This window comes from Scomber scombrus, chromosome 10, assembly GCF_963691925.1.
Source record: "Scomber scombrus chromosome 10, fScoSco1.1, whole genome shotgun sequence".
Taxonomy (NCBI): domain Eukaryota; kingdom Metazoa; phylum Chordata; class Actinopteri; order Scombriformes; family Scombridae; genus Scomber; species Scomber scombrus.
The window spans coordinates 13,032,836-13,051,696 of NC_084979.1; positions in this window are offsets into that span (position 1 = coordinate 13,032,836).

An 18,861-nucleotide genomic window follows, 5' to 3' on the forward strand; every position below is an offset into this window, starting at 1 on the left:
TTTGATCCTGACAGCACAGCAACTTTCATTCATGTGCAGAAAATCCACTGTTTGGTGCACACCCAAAGAAACTTGGGCATTACTAAGCCTTATGTGCAAGTGGAGATCTTCAAACCTGCCACTTTAATGATAACTTAAACAAAGCTGACACAGTCTCTCAAAGGCAAAATCCTTGGAATGGAGAAATGGGGAGGAGCCCCTGTGTAAACATATAACAAAGCATTTGTTTTGGGAGCAAAAGGATCTATTACCTGAACACATGGCAGATCATAGTCACAAATCCGCAGGGATTGTATTTTCTAAGCCAATAGTTGGCCAGGGCAAGAAGAGCGTGACTACTACACAACTAATCCTTGCCAACACACACTGTATACAATGACCTCCCCCTTTTCTTAAACCTTAGCACAACCTCCTTCAGACCAACCAGCACCCCCACAAGCTACAATATGTAACTGTAGCTGCAGTATGTAACTGTAGCTAGAAAAGTAAAGACAGAGGCAGAGATTATACCCAACTGTTATGTGTACACAAATGTCACTCTAATCAAATACATAAACATTAAGAAAGTACAGAAATAGACAATTTCACAGAAAACAGCTACGTTTTCAAGTAAGTAACTAATACTCACTGGTTTCTGAGTCATTCTACATCTTACGTCCACTTTTAGTCGAGGACCGGGGCCGCTGCACTACAAGTTCATAGAGACAAGTTTAGGACAGAACCATCAGGAGATCATTCCAACAACTCTCTCTGAACCAACATCTCTGACATGTCCTTCCTGCTGCACCTCACGTTCCTGGTGCACGCCTCCCTGCCCGCCCCTCCACTCAAGCAGCTAAAGGAGCGACAGGAGACTCACTGAAGTGACATATGTCGCCAAAGCCTCTCACTTGGCAAAGAGGTTCTCTAAGCCTGTGACAATGACCAGGACAAAGCCTGCACTGCGGGGCTACTCAGCAAGCATTAAAGAATGGGCGGAGAGGAAGTACAAGCATGTTTCTCCCTCTCTCTCTCTCTCTCTCTCTCTCTCTCTCTCTCTCTCTCTCTCTCTCTCTCTCTCTCTCTCTCTCTCTCTCTCTCTCTCACTCCCTTTTTCTTCAATCCCTCCATCCAGCCTTCCACAATCTATGCACGCCCATTTACACCCGGCTCCATCTCAGTGATTTGAATGCACTGTGTCTTAGCTCCATTGAAAAGGGAAGGAGTCATCTTCTCTGAGAGGACCAGAGCTTTTGTGGAAGTGTGCTTTCATTTCCATGCAGTGCTCCAGGGTATTAATAGATGGAGGCATGGGAGAGCATGCCTGAAATAGACATTATGTTTTTGATAATAAATTGCTAGGATCTTTAGCTACATGATTCCTTACTTTTCTTTCCTACCATTGCTTTATTTTAAAGGTTTTTAACTTTATTGTGCAAGCATAGTTTCTTATCTGGACATATGTAAAGAAATTATTCAGCCCAATATGTGTTTCTCCAGAAGCGAACAAACAACTTAAATATCCCTCTTCCATAGAGGTCTCCAATGTTAACTCTCTGTTTTCTAATCCTCTCAAATGGCCCCATTTATATTCCGAGGAGCAAAATAGAGATTTGTAATGCAAGTAGCATAAAATAGTTTCAAGTGCTTCCATTTTTGTTTCCAGATGAGCATTGTATTAGAAATAATAGAGGTTGCATCTAAACCATAATTTGCTAAGCCAAATAAGGAGCTCACCACTAGGCTAAGCAAAGTTAACACTGCCCTGCAGCATTATATAAGAATTGACATTTACAGTAGTAAATCCTGAAATTAGTTAGTGAAAGCTCCCTGTTAATTCCACATTTGCCAAAGATGATCTCTTCCGAGATTTATAATACCACATAGAGTGAAGAAGGGCAGACTAACATTATAAAGAAAACTTTAGTAAGCATTCCTGGTTTGAAAACCTGCCTAATAAAGAAGTAAGAAGTGCCTTCCAACATCCCGCCTTGTTTGTGAGTTATAGCTATTTGCAGAATAAACATGAACTAGGCCACTATCCTTTTGAACTAGTCTTCTGGTCTAATGTGTACTGTCAGTAAAGAATGGCTGGACCTAATTACACAGTCCATTAAGTAAAAGACTGTTTTCATCACTTCAAATGGACTCATTTCATGTTTAAGAGAGCATGGTTTCTGTAAACAGAAAGAAAAGCCTAACAGACCTTCACGTTCACTCAAAGCCTGACATGTAGGCATGGGACCATGTGCACAAAAGATTAAATCCAAGAGACAATAGCTTTAGCATGGCCAAACATACATTGTCTGGTGTAAGTAAATACAGTATATGCACATAATCACCTGGCTGTATGTTAAACTGACAAGTAAAGTTAATGCCAAAAGTAAAGAACCCCCTGACTATAAGAAACTGCATCTATGAGACATATTTAAATGAGATATACACTGTGAGGGTTGGGACCAAATATTGTCTTTTTATTTGTTCTAATCAATATAAAACATAACCTAAATCTATAAATATGCTAACAAGTTTAAAGTATCATCATTCTAATTGTGACTTGCAACTGACTAATGACAGCCAGAGTCATACAATTAAGATACAATTCACAGGATTTGGCCACGTGTTTTCAGGGTCCCTGCCCATGACCATTTTCATTGTGCTTGTTAAATTAACGTGAGTATTAAAACAAACGAGAGAGACAGGGTCATTTGTGAATTACGACTTCATTCCTCCACCAACATCTCAATCTCCTGTGGTGACTAAGAGGCTGTCACGCCCCTTGCCTTTGTCATTTCCTCCGTAACAGTCCTTGCCTGTTGTGCTTTCAAATAATTACAAGTCAGCTGCTTCTGTCTTTATGTAAAGCTCACAAATACATGGCAATTACAAAATACCTTTCAAACTAACCTATGAAAAGTTTGACATGAGATGACATAGATGACAAGATGATATATATGCGCTTTTGTGTAATGAGTATAATCCAAGAAATGATGGAAGGCAGACCCAAGACACACATATGTACAGTATGTAGCTAGCTTTTGACCCATTCATAAATCTTTTCTCTTCATTAATAGACTCGTAGCATGTCAGTGAGTTAACCCACGCAATGTGTAGACACTTCACAGAAGCACACAAAACAAATGCATTGTGACAAGTTTTGCTGTCAACATAGACAATAATGGCAATGACGGACAAGGTTTTAAACATCTGGAAACATCTGCTGAGCCTTACACAGAGACAGCCAGATTTCTGGCAAACTCTACTTATATACAAATACTAAGAGCTTTTGCAAACAAATAATGTCCCCTGTCTGTTTTGTCAAAGTACAAAAAATAATTTAAACTCAGTGGGTTGGGCTACTTCACGTCTCATTCTTAAAATTCAGGATGTTAAAGTAAAATGTGGCAATACAGAATGTGTAATTAAGCAAATTATCAGGCTGCTCCAGCAAACCTCACTTGCATGTGTTCATGCCTGACTATGCAGTGGAAACATTTACATTCCTTGTCAAGGCATTGTTGATTGACGTGATTTTAGTTTGATCTACAATGCAAAGGACAGAAGAGCAAAACTTGTAAACCACAAGCTAAAGAGTAATGGCTTTGAGGAATGTGCTTCTGAATGTGTACCTGGTGACTAGACTGTGTGTGTTTTACTTGTTGAACTGACATGGTTACCATTCACAATCTTGACTAGATGTTAGCTTAAGCCTGACACAAATCATTACCCTCTTTAAATCTTGACTGATTATGATTCATGTCTTGCTTATCTGCAGATGGCACAAGTCTCATTTAATAGTGTTTGCATACACAGATCACAACCAACCCAGATTAACAAAACAAATAGCCTGAGAATTTCTCCTATCTATATCTTAATGTTTACATTAAATACACTGTCAGGTACAGTAGTCATTCAAGACTAATCAATTATTGTTGTTTATGGTAAAGTGTGGGTTACCTACATACATACAAAAAACAAAGCTTGTGGAGTCATATAGTCTCTAACCCTATCTAACCTTGTCCCAGAGAAGCTAAAGACTTTAAGATCTTGAAAAATGAAAGAATCCATCCTCATGTTATTTTTCAAGCAACAATTGCAAACAATTGATGGTTTCAGATTTTAAAATGGGAGCATTGACAATTTTCTCTATTTATGATGTTTTATACCAAGTGATTAAATATTTGATTGAGAAAACAAGCAGATTAATCAATAATGAAAATAATCACTAGTTGCAGGCGTACCTCAGTGTCATATGAGATTTTAAACTTCTTAGGGTCATAAAATAAGAATTCCCCTTACCTTTAGTATCAATGAGTCTTTTCGTCACTACGTGTTGTTGCCATAACGTGAGCCTTGTCTGTTTTTGTCCCCCGGCATTTCAACAAGCTAGCAATCATGTGTTCCTGGAATTCAGACAAACAGCACTCTGACACATATCAAACCTGTGCTTCAAGTATTATGCAAAGGCAGGAGCCCAACACATTGTGTACGAGCAAAACAGGTTTAAAACTACAAAAGTGCACTCTGTAGAGCGCAGATCTCCACTAGGTGTGAACATTTTCATAGATGTATGCAAAGTTTTTAAAAGTATTTTTGTGCCGTATAGTGCCAGTTTTCTCTAAGATGTATGGAATAGTGTAAGTATTGTAACTGTGTATCCTGGGTTCAGCTAACTGTATAAAAAGTATGAGGAAACAATACAGGTACAATAAATCTAAAATTCTAAATTTAAACATTTTGTTATTTTTTTTAGAGCATTTTGTTCTAACACACCACACAATATGACACCCCTCCCTACTGTACCTCTCTCCCCCCTCCCAAACAGAGAAGAGTTGACTCTCACTCAATAGTTGTTACAGAGTAATTCACTACGTAACCATCTCCATTCAATTTCAAAATATCTCATCACACTGTGTGCGTGCATGTTTGTGTGCGCTGTGTAGTTCTGGTAATGTAGGCAATAGCTTATATGTTTTTCAGAATGAATGCCCAAGCAGATACTGTTTGTACACTTTTATTTTGAACATTATTTTTATAACTTTAAGGGACAAAGAATTACATCTTAATCATAAACCAAACAGTTTTACCAAAATAAACAATATAAAAACAACTCTAAGATCTAAGCAAAGCAAAAAAAGTCACACTGTTTTATCAAATTAATGTCGAAGATGAAAAAAACAGATGTCATAGCTCAGGCAAACACATTTAATTCATTACTGATTAAAGTGTTGCATTTAGCTCAAGAGTTTGAACCTGAAACAAACATTTAATGTAATAACTCCTATGCTGTGAAAGGTGTGCATAAAATCCGTGGTGTACATATTAAATCCTGTAGTGACAACAAGTGGTTTGCCCAAGTGGTGTGGCTGTACCTAGCTGTCCAAGATTGCGAATTCGCTCATGCCATGGATGTATAAAGAGAACTGGATACAGCGTCAAAGGTGGGGCTTGTTCATTCCTAACAAGGTTTCAATTGGTCCACTTCATGTGCAGGCTCTATGCACGTTCTATGGGTCCAATGCACACATGGAGCATGCCAAGTATTCCTGGTAAGTGACTTTTTTGGTTTCACATACAAATTTCATAGGAATGATCAAGGCCCCACCTCCGACACTGTATCCAGTTCTCTTTGGACATCCATGGTGCATGCCCAACTCAAATTCACAATTGACTCTAACATTCCGTGGTGACAGTGCCTAACTAAGACTTGTTTTCAGCCTAGTTGATTGCCCTAAATGCCGTTTGCTACATAATAAAATGGCAAGCACTGCTGAAAAGACGAAAGTCTAAGCTTTACGATAGGATCATGAGGAATCACGTTATAACATAGGTAACAGAAACTGAATGACTGCGACCACAAAATGTCAATGAGAATAGAGTCATAAATGTGCACGAAAATTATTAGGCTGTTTGGTTCTACAGAATGCCAGTTTAACTGCAGGCAGATAGACACACAAATGCGACCAAATACATAACAGAAATATGTAGCTGCTCATATTCAACACTCAAACATAAACAATGTAAGACACTTGGAAAATGTGTGGTTAACAATATAATATATATATATATTGGAAACTAATCCCATTGTAACTTTTCATTTTAAATTTCAGGTGGATGTTTTGTATTTGATAATTATAATCAATTATTACACATATTTGGTCATGTTGACTCAGTTCTCACCACTAACAGTGATTTCATTCCTTAGTCCTTGTTATGTTATTTGCAGAGCACATAAACTGTGTGGAGTTGTCACATTTTTAAGTGCCGCCAAACTCGTTCAGTTGGGGTTTAAGTGGTTCCTGCTCTGGCACATAATGCTTTGTGGTAAGATGTGAAGAGCTGCCTCTATAAACAGGAGCAAGGCTGGCATAACTGTTGGAAAGCTATTGCATTATCATCATTATACCAAAACACAGAGGTTAAAATTGGCCATTTCTTAAATAAAGCTTCACTCCTCCACCAGTCTTTTATTTGTTGGAAATATTTCCCCCTCACATGGAGTTATGGTAATAATTTATTACACAAACTGAATTACCATTCAAACATCCAACTCTGTTGTGTGACAGACTTCAAAACAAAATTAAATACTATGGAAACATGCCCCCTTGTTGAAGTGGAAAGTGACAAAGAGTGGCATTCAGGAGCTTAATCAGTTTGCCACAGCTAGCAGTACAACAGAGAGACAGTGTGGAGACAAGCAGTCACACTCAGCTTCCTCCCTTCAAACGCAGAGGCCACGAGAAGACCTCTTCACACCTTCCTTCACCCTCACACATTGTTCATCACTGTTGCAGCGAGTCAGATAAGCCAGCAGTGTTGTGCTCTATGGTCTGAACTAAGCTGGTAATTAGTTTATGGGATAATCTTGAATGCCTAAAGTGGTATTTAGTTGGGTTGATGCAGTCTAACAAATGGAAGAAATTTAGCTTGAAACTAGCCATTTGAAGAGGTGCAGCTAAAACAGTTTGGTTTCTTTTTTTGGCAGATGATAGTTGAAAATGTATGTTTTATGCTGTATTTACATATTTTACAGCTATTAATGATCATTTTAAATGATCCCAAAAGTACTTTATAATGAATTCAATATTTTTTTGTTTAAGTGTCAGTGTATGTTCAAAACTTTGGGAATCATAGCAGAATTCATTCCTGCGTTTTGCAATATTTTGTTTACATTTGCTAAATGAACTTTATTTCTTTACAATGATTTCCATATGTTAAGTTGCAGAGTTAGTTAGAGGACCTTTAAATACAGTAGGTACATGTCTATTTATATAGAAGATAAACCTCAGTGAGACACTAGATGTGTGAATTAAGTTTTTAACATTTTAATGCATTCCAGCCTAAACACTTGAAAAGTTTATTGAGACTTTCGTACATGATTTGAAATGTTTTTTCACTGTTTATTCATTTATGTGTTTGCTAAATGGATCAAGTGGTTTGTGATGGGTTTATTTTTCCTATGTTGCTCAGCCTGTGTTGTGAATATATAAATAAATTACAAGGAAATGACAATATCATTAGCATTATTTCCAAATACACTGACTGCTCTCCAACTATTGCTTTATCTGTCATCAAGATTCTATATACTATAGAACATGACTGATTATTATGAATATTGTAAGTAAGAACTCACATATCCACCCAATGCAAATTCGTATGGCCTAATTAAGAAAAAAAAGGAAGGCCTACAATGAACACACATGTTGACACACTCCTATCATCTCACTATTCCTCTCATTGGTGAAATGTAAATAAAGAACTGACAATAACAGCCACCCATGAACAAGCACAGGCTTCCATGTACTTAGTGACAAGTTGTAATAAATGCTATTTTATGATGTTTGGAAGTAACAGCTGTTGCTCAATCCTGGGGATTAACATTCATCTCCAAAGAGCTCAGACACGGAAAGTAAAAAAGCCCTCACTTCACTTGCCTGGTCTTGTAGCTCGTACACACTATTGTGAACACTCTTTCCCGTGTCCTCTCCCACCCTCCTCACTCTTTTAAACATCAAAAACAGTTTGTGGACGTCATTCTTGATGCCTTAGATAGACTAAAAGAAAAGAAAAAAAGAAGAGTGATTTTCCTGTCACTTTGAAAAGACGCATTTGGGTCTTTTTCCAATGCCTCACACCTGCAGTCCAGTTTCTTCTCATACAAGACATAAAAGGGTGAAGAGTAATCTTTCCACCTTAACAAGCATTTGCCTGGATGAAGAGAGTCTGAGCCAGGATCTCAATCCCATAATTGTGTGTGACATTAAGAGGTATCCATCATATTATCTGCAGATTAAAGATTATGATACCACTTACACAGGCATGTGGTGCTAAAATGATAAATGATGCCATTGAATGCATCATAGTATTCAACAAAATATAAATAAAACTGAAATATTTGGAAAAAAACTATAATTATAAAATGAGATGGAATAATGTTAAATGTTGACAATTACCTGTTCAAATCGTCTGCACCATGAGATTCTGGGTGAAAAAAAATCAAGGCAGTTTATGTAGAATCTAACTGCCTTTAAAAAAAATCAACATACTTGTGAGAAAGCAGCCTACTTATTATTTTCTGGCAATCAATGAGTTTTGAAGCACCTGCAGCAACATGTCAGGAGAATAAGACTTATCAGGCAACTTAAAGAGCACCCGCCACTACCCAAACATCATTACATCTGCAGCAAGCTGTGACAAGGACTGACAACATTAATCAGATAAGTACAACCTTTCATTTTGGCCTTTAGAGCTACAATGCATAATGAACAAAAGAGACCACTGTTGTTTCATTTGTGAGTCATATACATTTCAATAAGTTAGAAAAGACTACTAAGTGAAAAATATGATCAGGTTCATCTCAATACAAGAATGGCTGATGGTGAATAAAAGCACAAAAATCCAGCTGAGTCATTTAATGGGCTGCTTCAGGAAACTGAGTCCAGTTGTTTTAACCTGGTTTGTCTTTAATATGTTACATTAGAGACTTATCAGCATGGTAGGTCTATATTACACTCGGGACAGTAACCATAGGAGTTGTACCTTGCATCACCCCGTGTGAGTGATAGCCTTGCTCCTGTCTAACATAGACTCATGACAGGCGTACCCCTGTGAAAGTGTCAGGGCCTTGCTTCATTTGCATTTCTGGAGCACTATGAATGAAAGCGTTTGTTCTGGTTTTCTGCACCCAATTGAAAGGGTCCATTAAAGTGTTTTACGGGTTCCACTGTGTTGGGTCGGAAGTTTGGGAGCTGGTGTATGGATTAAAGTGCCAGCGCAAAGAAAAAAAAGTTCTGAAGTACATGGTGGCCCAGATCAATCCGTATGCAAATGACACACCGCTTGACATCTTTCAGCATGTGAACAGGTGAGCCATATAACCAGTGGCAACATGGTTCATTCATGTTTCAACACAGACAATATCATATCAGCAGGTTGTGATTACACTTGGGTGGATGGTGTCACATTCAGTGCCAAATATCAACTGAAACTTTTCACGTTTACCGTAAGTCAGAGATTGCAACATCTCTCTTGGCAACTGACGAACTACTGTCAAACACCAAATTTTCTCACACAAAGGTACAGCAATAGTTAGGAGGAAATTTAGTCACTAGACGGTAAAAGCAGAGTAAAATACTTACAAAAGACTAAACTTCATAGTAACATAGGAGGGATGAACAATAGAACTTGTAATGATGAAGTGCTATCCCCCTCTATTTTTACTTCCCTGCCCCAGCAAAAGCATGTTTTTAAAAAACAGCCATTCAACTATTTAATACTACAATGTTTTGATGTGAATTTGTTATCCTTAACATTAGGACACATGAGTGCATTATCAACAATATACCATGGTCACTTTCTAGAAAAAAGTTAGTTTGTATTACTCATCATTGCCCAAAGTAAGAACTGGTAACTTAGAACAGAGGAGAGGAGAAATATTGTAGTTTAGCACAGATTCATGGTTTGTGGTTTAAGGCAGCGATTTAACTGTTTCAAAAGAAATGTGATTTCAATGTCTTTCCAGGTATACAATTTAAACAGACCTATTAGAGCCAACCAGAAACAAGTATTCTCTGGGGTCATGGCATGATTACAGTTATCAATCCTTCATTTGTAAGGCAAGAAAAATAAGGTATTCTGCACTTTGATCTAAAGAATTTGACCACGCAAATCTATCTATTCACTGGAAGCAAGCATTGCAGATAAGCTGGAAGATGCATGCCAAATTTTCCACAGAACCTGTACACGGCTTGATGGCATCACAGATGCTTATCTACACCTGCTGTAAAGGCAGCGAAATTAACCAATACACAAACAGTTTCGTGTAAGATTACTCAGGGCAAGGTTGGGACCCTGAGAAAAAAAGAAAACTATAGGGAGCATAAGAGGCACAAAAAAGACAGAAAGCGAGAGGGGGGAAGGCAAAGAGTTTTGGGGGTGATATCTGCAGCACAGGAGAGCGAAAAATCCATGGGAATCCAGCTCATTAGCATATGAATTAAATTCCAGCAGTAGGAAAGGACAGACATTCAGTTGAGATCCCGTTGTTGGAATACTAGCAGTAGATGAGCAAAATCATTGCACAGAGTGCAAGGGTCAAAGTTGATCCTCTCATGGTATGCTATAAAAGTAGAGCTAAGGATTTCAGAGGCCTGGAGGGGAAAATTACATGATAAAACAACGTATATTACCATGACAGACTAAAGGAATTCAAACAGGCTTGTACAACGCTTACATGACATGCTCGCCATAGTAGTAAAACTCTGAGCACATCTCATGCGTGATTCCCTTTGTGTTCGATGGTTTGATGATTTAACACATGAATCCAGATCACAATCAACAAATGATGATGCTAACAGATAACAGTAGTGGTTGTAAGTTACTCAAGCACTGTATTTAAGTACAGTTTTGACATATTTCACTTACATTTTATGCTACTTCATACTTTTACTATGGGAAAATTGTTCTTGTATAATATTGACAGCAATAATTAATACTTTGCAAATTAGATGCAAAGATGTGATGTATTGTTACAGTAGTCCCAAACAGAAGTCTGTACAAGATTTTTTTTTTTTTAAGTGGTTAGATGAAAACATATCCACTTTTAGTGAAATAAATGTTTGAGTGCAGAACTTTTACTTGTAATTGAGTACTTTTATAATTGTTCTAATTTTACTAAAGGAAATTATCTACATACTTCTTCCACAACTGTCCACTTTATACATTACTGAAAATTAAGGAGTACACTTAATAGTAATACTAAATACTGCACGTCAGTAGAAAAAAAAGATAAACCATTAACAGAGACATGTCTTGAACTTGGCTTTAGTTTCTTGTCAGTGGTGTGAAATTGTTGTCTTGTACAGGAGAACATGTAAGAGCATGAAAGCCGTGAGTCAGAGCCAAATTCTTTGCTGCTATCAGACAAGGAAGGCTTCTTATCTTTATATCTCCAGAGACATGTGCCTGCTGCACAGTCAGATTTGTTTTGATTGTATGACATGCCCTGATTTTGCAAGTTACCCCCTCTCCACAGGTTCCAGAACTGAAACAAAACTGAGTTTGCAGTGATCCACGGAGAAATCTGTGGGAAGTGACCACATGTGGAGAGGATGTTTACTTCATAGTCTGGCAGTGGGACATGCTGTAACTGTCAAAAGGGAGATGCGCTGTATATGTCACAGCTTATTTCTGTATTTCTCCATCAAAGTGAGCGTTTGTCCTGAAAAAGGGGTCCAAACAGTGAGGGCACTGTTCAAAAGCAAGGGTCCAGATGAATGGCGTGAAGACAATTTCAAGTGCCAGCAAACCATGTTCCTCATTCGCTACGAGGAATGCAGCCTATTGTCAATTGGATTTGTGCAAATGCTCCTGAAAATGCAGTTCAGGAGGTGGAGGAAGACTGAGGACAGCATATGTGACCTCCCTCAAAGCCAGATTATCCTCTGTCCTCTTGTGCTTGCCAGAGAAACTTTGGTTGCTCAAATTCAGAAAGGGGGGAAAGTTATTTGTGCCCCCTGAGTGAGGCGCTGATTTCACCAAACAGTTGTCGGCTGGAGCGGTCATGACCTTTGCTCCTAGTAGTTAGGAACTGCCAGGGCTGAGAGGCAGAAAGCCAGACACCATGGTAACAAGAGTGCCGGTATCTATGCTGAGGAGATTCACTGGGAATCCTGAAGGAAATTTCCACAGGATACAAGCTTAATCCCTCGGCGGGTGAAAGTCTGTCGATAACAAATCTTTCAACAAAAAGTTTAAGATGGACAGGCTGAAGACACAATCATTTTCTGACAGTGACCCCTCTATTTTAAACCACAGTGTTGACTGTGGCGAGTTCCAGTGTCAATGACTCCTGTAAATATTTCACAAGAATTCCAAATGTAGGCTGGCTGTCCTTGGAGGAGAGCAATAAATACCCTCAACAAATACACACATCATTACTCGTTTCTCTTTCATGGACATCTTCTGATTAAACTCAACCAAGCATCAATAAATTATCGAGCTAGAGGTGGAGAAAGGATTCCTGCATGGCCTTTTATGGCAGAAAAGCAGGGAGTTATACTACACAAACTAATACTCACAGCAGGAAGGACCATGGGAACGACACAGCAGAACCACCCGCCATTCTTTATGACATGTAAAAACATTCTCCTTTAGATTATTTTTAAATTTCAAAGATAAATTCTGACACTATGTTATCTTACATTCTGAAGAGCGGATTGAAAAGTGCACCGATTCACTTAATCTATTCATGTATGCAGTTTTCTCAGATGATCTGCTTAAACAGTACTCAAACAGTTAATCCACATGAATGCTTTCTTTGAGACTATTGATATGTAAACTATGTGATTATTGTGCTTCTCTAAAAAAAAAGCAAACACACATTCACATTTTATTTCTAATTGATTCTAGAATGTAATAGATATTTTGCAGCCTTTGCAATCAACTTTGAAGGACTAATTTAATATATGCTTTATACTTAATTGTTGTTACTTTTCATATGAAATAATTTATCATCTTATACCTGTTTATGCCTTTTTATATTTTGCAGTAATAAGAAGAGAAGAAACCTTAAATTCCTTTATACTAAGCAGCTACGTCCTAGTCTGATGTTATGGGTTGTTTGTTGTTATAACATACTTAAACACTGTGATTTGGTATGTGTGTTATGTATTGAGAAACACCGGGAAGCACCACAGCCTCTGCTTAGCTAGAGACAACAAATGCGAACATGAAACCATCTCAAATCCGTCTAGAAGTGACAGAAGAGCAGATTAGGTTACCAGTAAATTAATTTATTTGGTCACATTAAATGTATTTTCTATTATTTCATGCAGTGGCTGCATGTTGATAGCAAAATGTTGTTGACTATAAGTGACTGGCATGGAGTTTTTACTCTTCCCAGCGCATCACTGATTAAGTGGCTGAGAAACTCACCCCCTGCCTGTTAAGGCTCTTACACGGCACTAGCTGCTCCTAATGGATAACAATGAGCTGCTCAGATGCTGACAGCAGCTAAATATATTCTATTCTGTCACGACATGTTTGGCAGTAGTTCAAAGCAATGTACAACATATACAACATATATTGCACAAATATACTAGATACTATATACTGTAATTCATATAATAATTATAAGACTAATTTCAAATTATGGAGATGTTTTTGTCAGCATGCTACTTCATAGTTAATATAGTGAAACTCTGACAAGCTTCAGTTATACAATTACAGAGGTTGCTGAGAGGCAATTATCTCCTCTTTTTCTCTTACGAGCAGAACAGATAGGTGGAGACCACATGCCTGGCATGTGGCAACACATGCTGGATCTACCTGGCTGTCCGAGGTTGATGTTGCATGCAACCACTGAGAAAGTAGTAGGAAGTGTGATTTACTGGAGCAGTTTACATTTGTGGTCTCTCGTCATTGCCACCCAGGAGCTGTTTGCTGTGGAAAGTTTTGATTTTCATTTCACGGTGTCAAAGCATTATGACATTTTCAGCGTGAATCCACTGTCAGTTTGCATTCAAGTGCTCACTTCATAAGAAGTGCACTCAGACAAACCACTCACCGTCTGACATGAAGAATTTATCATCTTTTCTCTGCGTTTCATTAACTAGAAAATGTCAGTGAGCCACATGGATGTGGAAGGTTCAGCTCATACTTGTTACTTTTGAGTCAAAACAACATCCATGATACAGCTTTTTTTAGAGAGATAATAAGCTTACATTTTTAAGAAGAATATTGCTATATAATAGTATATAAGACACTGTACATTCGATGGGGAAAGAATCAGAGAGGCAGCACACTGCGCCTGAATGAGCATGTAACTGGATGTTTTTCATGGTCTAAATTAAAGGCTGACCCTATTCTCATGTAACAATTTGTGGTACTATAAATGAATTTTCTGAAAGCTTGGTCCAAACATCACCACAGGGAGTAAGAATTCCAGGATTCCCCAATTACCACATTTCAGTCAAGTTGGGTCACACAAAGAAAGAGGCACGACCCATTTTACTATGACAAAGCCGCAGAGGCTTGAATAGGCCGGCTTCACAGGACCAAGCGCGGTCAGTGCTCTGGGCAACTCACCCTCCACCACTCCTCTTCATTCTCTGACCAGCCAAACAGAAGAACAGGCGGAGAGAGATGTCACTATAAACAATTTGTATTCATGGCAGAGGTTTTGACTTTTGAACAACTTAGATAGCATGTGAGTAGTGATCTAAACATGATTGTGCAGCAAAATATCAAGTTTATATAAGTCTGAACATCTTTAAAAGTCACACAGATCCAAATAACTGTCAATGAAAGCCTGAACTTCCAACAGCCTATGTGGAAATCAGACAGAACATCTCTATTATAATCAACACAGTCTGCTACAGCAGTGAGAACATGTTCCTGCCTCACTTTCAAACACTTTAACAAACCATGGGCCAGAAAATCCAAAAATCTTTGAATAAAATTAATAATAATAAAAATCTACAGATTCTAAATAGCATAGTTAAAACATACAACAATATCGATTAATCTTGTCTACTGATTATTTTCTTGATTCATCAATTACTCATGTGGTTTGTAAAATGTCAGTAAATTGTGATAAATATCCATCTCAAGTTCCCAGAGGCCATTAATCTCCAAAATGTCTTCTTTTCTCCAATTATAGTCCAAAACCCAAAAATAATACATTTTTAGAGGATTTTTACAGGATTATGAAAACCAGAAAATATTCATATTTGGGAATTTGAAACCAGTTAATTTTAGCCATTCTTTCTTAAACATACCTACTTTAAACTGATTATTTGCCAATTCATTTTCTGTTGATCAACTAATCAATTAATCGACTTAATGTTGCAGCTCTACTTATATTTTACAACTTTATAACCATGTCCTCAGCATAAAAATGCCTGACATAGATGAAGAAGGAAGCTATATTTCAGCTCTATCCAGCACTAAACAGCATCAAAAAGTCAATAACAAAATAGCAATATAAACTTTTCATCAAAAGTTTTCAAAAACTTTGTTACTGACTTTTGATGACTGTTAGATTTTGCTCTGTAAGCTTGTAGTTGATTGGCTCCAATGCAGCGACTAGTCTAAGTCCAATTACTTTAACTGGCACAGGTCAAGTTTTGATTGTTTTGTCTACCAGCTCAGACAGAGGTCAGAGATCAGGTAATGTCTTTACCTGTGGCCAGATCACAAGTAAAGACTTTACCTGTGAACTACCCTGCCTGGTTTAAGCTGAGGAAAAGACACCCAATTTGCAGCTGTGGAAGTGTGATGATTGGATTAATGCGGTGTATTTTAGAAGTGCTGACTTTAGGCTGACATCCCATCATCCCATCACAGCATGTTACAAAGCCGTAGGCCTATGCTTTTTTTAACACCCACAAACACAGATAATATGACATTCACTCAGCTTACCCATAAGACGAGCAACTGGAGAGATGAGGCTCCTACCTACGCAGGTTTCTTCTTCAATTCCCTCAAGCCCGACGTGTCAGTACTTTTCTTCTTCTTTTTACCTCAGACGACCAACGTGTGAAACTCTTGACTGACGGCCAAATATGCGCAGTCAACAACTGCAACAGGGACTCAAGTCCCGGCAAGGTCGTTTCTCTATTTTAGAAGCAACAGAGTTCAAAGGACACGCAGAGTCTGTGGAATGAATGTTGTCATATACTATAACAGGCATGCGTCCAAATGCTCTGAGACAAATATGTGCCTACTGCCTACACAAAACGTGGTTAAATATTTCTTTCCGAGTGTTTGTGCGTGCGCGTGTTGAACGTCAATCAAGGTAAACGAGCGGCGTCATCACTTTTTCACCACCATTCAAAAACGTCCCCATTTACTCACAGTTACAGCTGAGCCTCCGCATCAACCTGAGATATATGATTGATGATGATTGCAATGAACAGCCACTATTCATTCATTCGGCTGCCATTGCCTTGCATATGCTGAGTGAACTCTTCCCTTTTCATCTCTTCTCTCTGACATTTGCTTGATCCAGTTTCAAGTTGATAAAGCTCAAGAATAAATATATAATTCAACGGAGCGGTGAGTACTGTAAGCTTGCTTCTCAAACCTTTTCCCGTCAAGTACACTATAAATTGAGCCCCGTATGATATATATTTTGTCCCAGAGTCCCCCATCTGATAAGATTTTTGCTTCTTTTTTTGTTGTTTTTTCCAGAAAGTATATGAAACCCATGACCAAAATAGTCATACATTATTTCTATAACGTATGGATGTAATTATAGTGAAAATAAATCATTCCCCTTTTTTGCTAAGGGCCCCAACCCCCTCAAGGACTCCTGGGGGTCTCCGGACCCCACTTTGAGGTTCAGTGGGCTACAATATGATATTGCTCATATCTCTCACACATTGAAAGAGCGAGTGCAAAGGTGAAAACACATAGGCTAAAACTATGTCAGTGTTTGTAAGAATGAGTCCACACCCCTCTGAGTTATATTAATACTCCAGCTCTGTCAGTGAAAAAACACAATGAATACTTTCCATAACTGAAAAAAAAATGTATTGTGTATTTACTGTTTCCTCAGGTTTAAACATTCTGTCACCTGAAGAGCTTGTTCACATAGAAGAAGGAATTTGAAGTGCAAGTGTGCAGAGATATTCTTAGTGAACAAAAAGGCTCACATACACACACTTGAAGAAATATATCACACAGTGTTCAGATGTTCTTAGCTATAAATCTGAACATTTCCATCCAAGTCAGAACATTTTAATGCATCATTAGCTTTAATTATCTAACTCCTCTCATGATGTTGAAAGGTTTTGAAGAGTAGAGCTGAAACAATTACTCACTTGATTTCTGGATCAACAGAAAATTAATCAGCAGCCATTCTGACAACTGATGAATAGTTTCAATCATTTTTTAAAATAATGTCAAGAAATCACAGGTTCCAGCTTCTCATATATGAATATTTACTGGATTTTCTGTACAAGACAAGAAGTTCTAGTATAGGCAACTTAGGCATTGGGAAATTGTAATGAGCATTTGCTATTTTCTGACATTTAATAGACCCAACAATAGATTAATTAATCAAGAAAATAATTGTGAGATTAATCAATCATGAAAGCTATTATTAATTGCAGCCCCATCTCAGGCATTTACAGCTCCCACAGCGAATATTAGAACGTTTTGATACCTAGAAGTTACTAAGATTCTGAAAAAAAATATTCCCATTTTTCTATTCTTACTTACACAACTTAATCTTACTGATGTTAACAATTATTATTGGCTTCTTTTATATAACAGTGGGAATAGCACACCATGCTGTGATCAATACTTCACATTTCAGCCTCTCATTTAATGTTTTGCTTTTGATTCAGATTCTACATGACTTTTGAGATTTTTAATGTTTTTACTTATTTTGTCATAGACTAAGCACATCATTCTGCTATATGATTCACTGTATATCATTGTGTAATCATAGGTTCAAATCAGTAGAAGATGTTCACTCTACCCTGTAAACTCCTGCCATAAAAATAGACTTAATTAAAGTAATTTAAATATAGGAAATTAATTAATTTTGAAAAGATCTCAAAATATTTGACATTATTATGATTGCATATCTGTTAATTTAGTGGTGAAAGTGTGCAAGCATCAGCATTTTACAACACAGTCCTTGAGAAGTTTTACCTGCAAGAGTCTTTCCTTTTTTAAGTGTTTTATAAGTTTTAATGTTCGAAAACTTTTTTGCTTCTTAAAGATTGCAGATACGCAAAACAACAAAAGAAACAATGTAAAACATAACCCGCATATATCACATATAGACTATAAAATAAAGCTCCACACTGTTGAGTTGTCCATGCCGTGCTCCATTCCCACAAGGTTAATTGTAATGCTTTAGAGAAAAACTTACATTCCAATTACCACTCAAACCCGCAGTGAACACTGTGTCTTGAACCTTGACATCACCCTCCTTTGAGAGAGACACAGAAGACCTGCTTGGAGATCACACATGTTCACCCATTAAAGCCATTATGCTTCTCTGACCTGTAATCTTGACCTCAAGTTGTGTTTCTCTGGTTCGAAGCACTTCACTACTGATAACTGAGATCTGGAGAGTCCTCTGCATATCTGAGTCACAGTATGTATTAACAGAAGCAATTCTATAGTTGCTGCCCTACATGCTAGTAGACATAAAGGGTAGTAAGTAATTCTAAACTACATGGAAAAATAATTTTGCGCAAATTGAAAACTCTTTATTCAAGTGTTGACTTTGACAACCAATAGCAATTCATTTCTATCAATATGAACAGTCCCAGTGGTAGTTCACATTGACCTATGCCCTTTGTTTTTGAGCAACGGAGAAAACGTGAAAAATATATATTTCACAGAGGAAGGAGTGAAGTAAAT